Below are 6,877 nucleotides of genomic sequence, written 5' to 3'. Positions count from 1 at the left end.
GCGTTGTCCAGGGTGTTTTAGAGAAGGGAGAAGAGTCTGGGACGTGTGGAGCGTTGTCCAGGGTGTTTTAGGGAAGGGAGAAGAGTCTGGGACGTGTGGAGCGTTGTCCAGGGTGTTGTAGAGAAGGGAGAATAGTCTGGGACGTGTGGAGCGTTGTCCAGGGTGTTTTAGGGAAGGGAGAAGAGTCTGGGACGTGTGGAGCGTTGTCCAGGGTGTTTTAGAGAAGGGAGAAGAGTCTGGGACGTGTGGAGCGTTGTCCAGGGTGTTTTAGAGAAGGGAGAAGAGTCTGGGACGTGTGGAGCGTTGTCCAGGGTGTTTTAGGGAAGGGAGAAGAGTCTGGGACGTGTGGAGCGTTGTCCAGGGTGTTTTAGGGAAGGGAGAAGAGTCTGGGACATGTGGAGCGTTGTCCAGGGTGTTTTAGGGAAGGGAGAAGAGTCTGGGACGTGTGGAGCGTTGTCCAGGGTGTTTTAGAGAAGGGAGAAGAGTCTGGGACGTGTGGAGCGTTGTCCAGGGTGTTTTAGGGAAGGGAGAAGAGAGATGGCTATAGTGTTAGCTGGTTTCGCAGTGTTCTGCTGTAGGCAAGTATAGGCGACAGTATGTAATGAGCTAATCCTGTAATCTGGTTAGTATTCGTATGTCACGCGGTACAAACCAGCATTATGAGCAGAAACATCTTCCATTAAACCTTGGCTGTGGCCTTTGTGGTCTCGGAGTCGGATAAAAGCAACCGTTAAAGCCTCAGTCTGTGATTTCTTCACCTGATTGGCAGTACTGTATGTATAACGGCAGGAACAATATTTCTAAAACCAAGTTTTTAAGATTTTATTCCTTTAACCCCTTTTTGGGCGCGGGAACCCCTTATGGTGTTTTAAACGTTATATTATAATGTAGTGTTTAATGTTAGAATGTAGCTATTGAAAAATAGCAGATCTACAAGCTCGTAACGCGCCACCGAGTGGCGCGCTACGAGCTTGTAGGTCTGCTATTTTTGAAAAATCGAAGAACGACTGACATAGAAACATGGCTTTTTCAGAAAACTGTCAGGATGTAGAAGACATTTTTAGAATCTGACCTCAGGTCAGAATGGGTTCATCCATTATATATATCTCTCTCTCTCTCTCTCTCTCTCCCTCTCTCTCTCTCTCTCTCTCTCTCTCTCTCTCTGCTCCGCAGTCTACTCTCTCGGCCATGCAGTTGAATCGGCTCCACTCATTGGCTCAGGCTCCGGTGTCGGCCAGCATCCTGCTGCGTCGCTCCTCCTCCCGCAGCCTCTCCACCAATGAGGTGGACCCGGCCACGCCCCTATCGCCCCAGTCGGCCGCGGCGTTGGCCAATCGGGAGCGGCGGAGCTCCCTCGTCCCGCCCACCATCCCGGAGGTGGAGAGGACATCGCCCACGAGGACGCCGTTCAGACGACGCAACGTCATGTCCTTAGTATGTTCAAAATTAATGTACATGTCAATTTCTAATTAATCCATTCTGACCTGAGATCAGATTCATACGAGGTTTCCACTGGACACACACTGGTCTGATTAACCCATTCTGACCTGAGATCAGATTCTAAAAATGTCAGTCGTTCTTCGATTTTTCAAAAATAGCAGATCTACAAGCTCCTAGCGCGTTGTAGATCTGCTATTTTTCAATAGCTAAAGCATAACATGATGCTAACACCAAAATGGGTTCCCGTTCAGAATGGGTTAAAGTGAACCTTGTATTTTCCAGTGGTGGAAAAAAGTACTTGTTTTATATACTTATACTTTATTATAAGTATATATAAGTATTATATTACTTAAGTAAAAGTATCAATACTGCAATGTAGAACTACTCTGTTACAGTTCAGAATTCTAAATATAGGTATACTTTATAAAGTACCAAAAGTTGAAGTACTCGTAATACAAATCTTTTGCAAAGAGCCGATCTGCAAGCTCATCATCATCATCATCATCATCATCATCATCATCATCATCATCATCATTTATTTAACTCACGACCATGATCACATGGTTTGGAGCACAGATTCATAAAAGTATACAATCGAAAGTATACAATACATTACAGATTACACGATATACACAGACATATCGTAAGGCTTTCCCTATTTATACAGTGGGAGAACATTTTTCAGAAAAGCACCCAATTTATAAATTACTTTTTGTTTTTCAGATTTTAGTAATACAATTAGTTTAAACTTAGAAGGGTAGGTAAAGAAATAAAGTGGCAGGTATTTTTGCCTGAAATTCATAATGTCAGTATTCTTACATTCCAACAAAACATGATACTCGTCTCCAATTCTGGCTTCCTTACATAGGTTACAAATCCTCTGATTTCTTTCCAATCCTTTATATCTACCGATGACCTTTGGGATTCTTGTGTTGTTTAGCCTAAGGTTGCGTTGCATCCATAGACTGTAAAAAATATGGACAAAGCGTTCGCCGGGTCTAACATGGACGTAAAATGAAGCCTGTTATTCCTGCACTGTAAGTCGCCATCTTTCTAGATCCGTTTGGTACCAGCTGGCCATTGGCTGGCTCCGTTTTGGACCAGCTGGCCATTGGCTGCCCAGACAACGAGGCGGGACTTCCCCCCTTCTTCTCCGTTGGTTTTTATTTTGACTCGAGTGGGAGGGGAATCCCGATCATAGACTGTAACGGTAGCCACGCCCCTCAGAACATACGCGATGGTGTTTTTTCTTTATGGTAATTTTTTTAATTAATGGGACCATAATTTTCCAAAAAGAATATGAGACTTTAAACTAGTGACTGGAAGAAGAAAGTATTCATGACTATGTTTATTAAGGTAATACAGTCTAGGTGAAGTTGGGCCAAAATACATGGGCCTCTATGGAGCTATGGGGCTTTTTGGGTCCAGTCCAGCGCCACAACAGGCCATTATTATGAACTACCGATTTCAAATGAGGCTTCACGAAATATCTGGCTGACTGCCCCCCTGGTTGCATCGCGGCGCATTGTGAGCTTGTAGAATCATCACATCACATTGTTATGATCATCGTGTGTGTGTGTGTGTGTGTGTGTGTGTGTGTGTGTGTGTGTGTGTGTGTGTGTGTGTGTGTGTGTGTGTGTGTGTGTGTGTGTGTGTGTGTGTGTGTGTGTGTGTGTGTGTGTGTCAGAGTGACGCAGACAGCACGTGTCTCATCTGTCATGACGATCTGCATAAAGCTGGAAAACAGATCAGAGAGCTGCAGTGTGCACACAGCTTCCATAACGAGGTACACACACACACACCCTCACACACACACACACACACACACACACACACACACACACACACACACACACACACACACACACACACACACACACACACACACACACACACAAACACACCCTCAAATGTTTGGTTCAGTATACACATGAGCCAGGTAAAGCATGGGTTCCCCAGGGGTCCTTGAGGGAGTTCCAGGGGGTCCCCAGCTAAATGATAGTTATAGAAACCAAGTGGACCCTCATGGATCTGTAACTCTGAGAGTGTACAAATGGACCCTAACTGGTCCATTTGGTTCCATTTGTACACTCTCAGAGTTAAATTAACATTGATTTTACAATATAAATTGGGTTAGTGTCATATAGCCATGGGAACCACTGAGGTAAAAAGTTGACGTTTTCATTTGAGTGCTTTTTCCCGCCATGTTTTCCCGCCATGTTTTCCCGCCATGCGTTTCAGTGCATCGACGCCTGGCTGTGCAGAAAGAGGGCGTGTCCAACGTGTCGTGTTCCTGCGGCGTCTTAACTCTGATTGGAGCGCCACGAGGGTCAAAGTTCATCCATAGAGAGGACAGCCTGTCTGTCTGTCTGTCTGTCTGTCTGTCTGTCTGTCTGTCTGTCTGTCTGTCTGTCTGTCTGTCTGTCTTTCTTTTTTCCTTTTTTTATTATCTTTTATTTACTTTTAACATTTCATTTACATACAGTTATAAAATGCAACCTATAAATAAATACATTTCCTAAACAACCCAAACCCCGACCCTTCCTAGTACTGCATGATTTTCTTTTGACCATCTGTGCTACAAACATGAATAAAAAGCATGACAACAAGAATGACAAGCAGACAGACATAACAACAAATGACAACATCAACAATCTCCGTTATGTTTCAATTGGCTCTCTCCAGTTCGCGTCCCATATTTGGGATGTGATCTTCTGAAAGTGCATTATTTTTCCTTTCACATTATAATTCTTTTTTTTCTGGTGTGCAATAGGATAGAAGTTCTGCCCATGCACCATTGTTTAGTCGGGGGAGGGGGTTCAGATTTCCAATGACAAAGAATACATTTTTTTTGCAGACTGTCTGTCTGTCTGTCTGTCTGTCTGTCTGTCTGTCTGTCTGTCTGTCTGTCTGTCTGTCTGTCTGTCTGTCTGTCTGTCTGTCTGTCTGTCTGTCTGTCTGTCTGTCTGTCTGTCTGTCTGTCAAAAAAAATACTTTCTGGCCTTGACAGCCCATTCATCCACAAAGTCCTATATCTGATTGCATTAATCAATGTTAAACTCACTTTGCATGTTGCTTGGCCACTCGATTTGCCACTCGATGTGCCATTCACTTTAAGCATGCGCATACCCTTTATATCCGGCAGAATGGCCAGATGGGAAAACCGTAAGGTTCCCGGTTCGATCCCTGTGGCCTCCCCCAGAGTTAGTGTCGAAGTGTCCTTGAGCAAGACTCTGAACCCCTGATTGCTCCTGATGTGCTGGTCGGTGCCTTGCATGGTTTCCTCTGCCGTCGGTGTGTGAATTTACAATTTACAATTTAAGCATTTAGCAGACGCTCTTAATCCAGAGCGACTTACATTTAACGTGAATGAATGTATGCGTGTGTGAACATGTGAATGTATAATGCACAATCTATACTGTATGTAAAGCTATGGATGAAATTAAATATATATAAATGCACCACTTATGCACACAATTTAGAGTCCACCTGTCTATTATATTGCTTTGCATGTAGAGAGAGAGAGAGAGAGAGAGAGAGAGAGAGAGAGAGAGAGAGAGAGAGAGAGAGAGAGAGAGAGAGAGAGAGAGAGAGAGAGAGAGAGAGAGAGAGAGAGAGAGAGAGAGAGAGAGAGAGAGAGAGAGAGAGAGAGAGAGAGAGAGAGAGAGAGAAATAAACCTTTCTTGTACTTGTATTATTACAAAAACAAATTGTGTTTTTTATCTATATTTTGGTTATAAGTAAATTTATTTATTTGATTTATTTATTCTCAATCAATCAACCAATCAGTCAATCATCAAAGTCAGGATCTAGTTGATATGCAACGTTTTTGTGATTAAAAAAAAACAGAACATGCAAAACTCTTTTTATCATTCAGTGATACTACTGATCAAATATTAACACTATACAGTCATGTGCTTTTCTCAACGCACGCACGCATGCACGCACGCACGCACAGTCGCACGCACGCACACACGCACGCACACTTACACTACACACACACACACACACACACACACACACACACACACACACACACACACACACACAGAGTTCATACTGTTTGTCTCCAGGACAGAGTCCAATCCTCACCTTTCATGTAACTCTGAGGGTACAGATGGAACCAAATGGACCTGTAAAGGTCCATTTGGTTCCATTTGTTCCTTTCCAACTCTCAGAGTTACAGGCACACCCACGATAACCTACATTATTCCTGTGTGCGTTTGTTCATGCGTGTTACATGTTACTTTAAGAGCAGAAAACATTGTATATCAATATCATGTGTAGGCTGACATGCTATAATATTGTACCTATACCTATACCTATTTTGTAAATAAGTAAATGTGAAAAGTGAAGTTGTTTTAATAAAGTCTATAATTAAAAAAACAAAACACGGATTGTTCTGTTCTGTCCCATGGTCAACGTCCAAATACATTTATCTGGTGAAAAAATATGTTTTATTATAGATTGATCAATCAATCAATCAATCAATCAATCAATGATATCAATCTAGATGAGTGCTACACCATGCTGCATGCAGTACTCAACATCTATTTGACGCTTTTGAGATCTTGTAGATCTAATCTATCTATTTTTGATACGACAGTATATGCAATGTGGCCCTCTGGAGTGAGTGTGGAACTATTGTGGCCCTCTGGAGTGAGTGTGGAACTATAGTGGCCCTCTGGAGTGAGTGTGGAACTATAGTGGCCCTCTGGAGTGAGTGTGGAACTATAGCGGCCCTCTGGAGTGAGTGTGGAACTATAGTGGCCCTCTGGAGTGAGTGTGGAACTATAGTGGCCCTCTGGAGTGAGTGTGGAACTATAGTGGCCCTCTGGAGTGAGTGTGGAACTATTGTGGCCCTCTGGAGTGAGTGTGGAACTATAGTGGCCCTCTGGAGTGAGTGTGGAACTATATAGTGGCCCTCTGGAGTGTGTGTGGAACTATAGTGGCCCTCTGGAGTGAGTGTGGAACTATATAGTGGCCCTCTGGAGTGTGTGTGGAACTATAGTGGCCCTCTGGAGTGAGTGTGGAACTATAGTGGCTCTCTGGAGTGAGTGTGGAACTATTGTGACCCTCTGGAGTGAGTGTGGAACTATAGTGGCCCTCTGGAGTGAGTGTGGAACTATAGTGGCCCTCTGGCCCTCTCCATCTTCACAGTTAAACAAGGCATCAGTATTATTCCATCTACAATAATATGGTGAAACAGCGCCCCCCCCAGATGCTTCTGTAGCCGCAGGGCGGTACTGCAGAGCCGCCCGATGCATGGGATCCTGAGTTATTGTGCTCTTCCCCGCGCTGTGATTGGCCGCCCACGTGTCGCCAGCGGCAACCAACCCCCATTCGGCCAATGACAGCGCGAGCCACACCTGCCCCATCACCCCGGGCTATGGGATGATTAGAATTCCCAGACGAGTGCACTACAGCGCAGGCAGTG

The sequence above is a fragment of the Protomyctophum parallelum genome, assembly GCF_964188405.1.
Source record: "Protomyctophum parallelum genome assembly, chromosome: 23".
Lineage (NCBI taxonomy): Eukaryota > Metazoa > Chordata > Actinopteri > Myctophiformes > Myctophidae > Protomyctophum > Protomyctophum parallelum.
The sequence above is the reverse complement of the archived record's forward strand: the minus strand, read 5'-3'. Positions refer to the sequence as shown.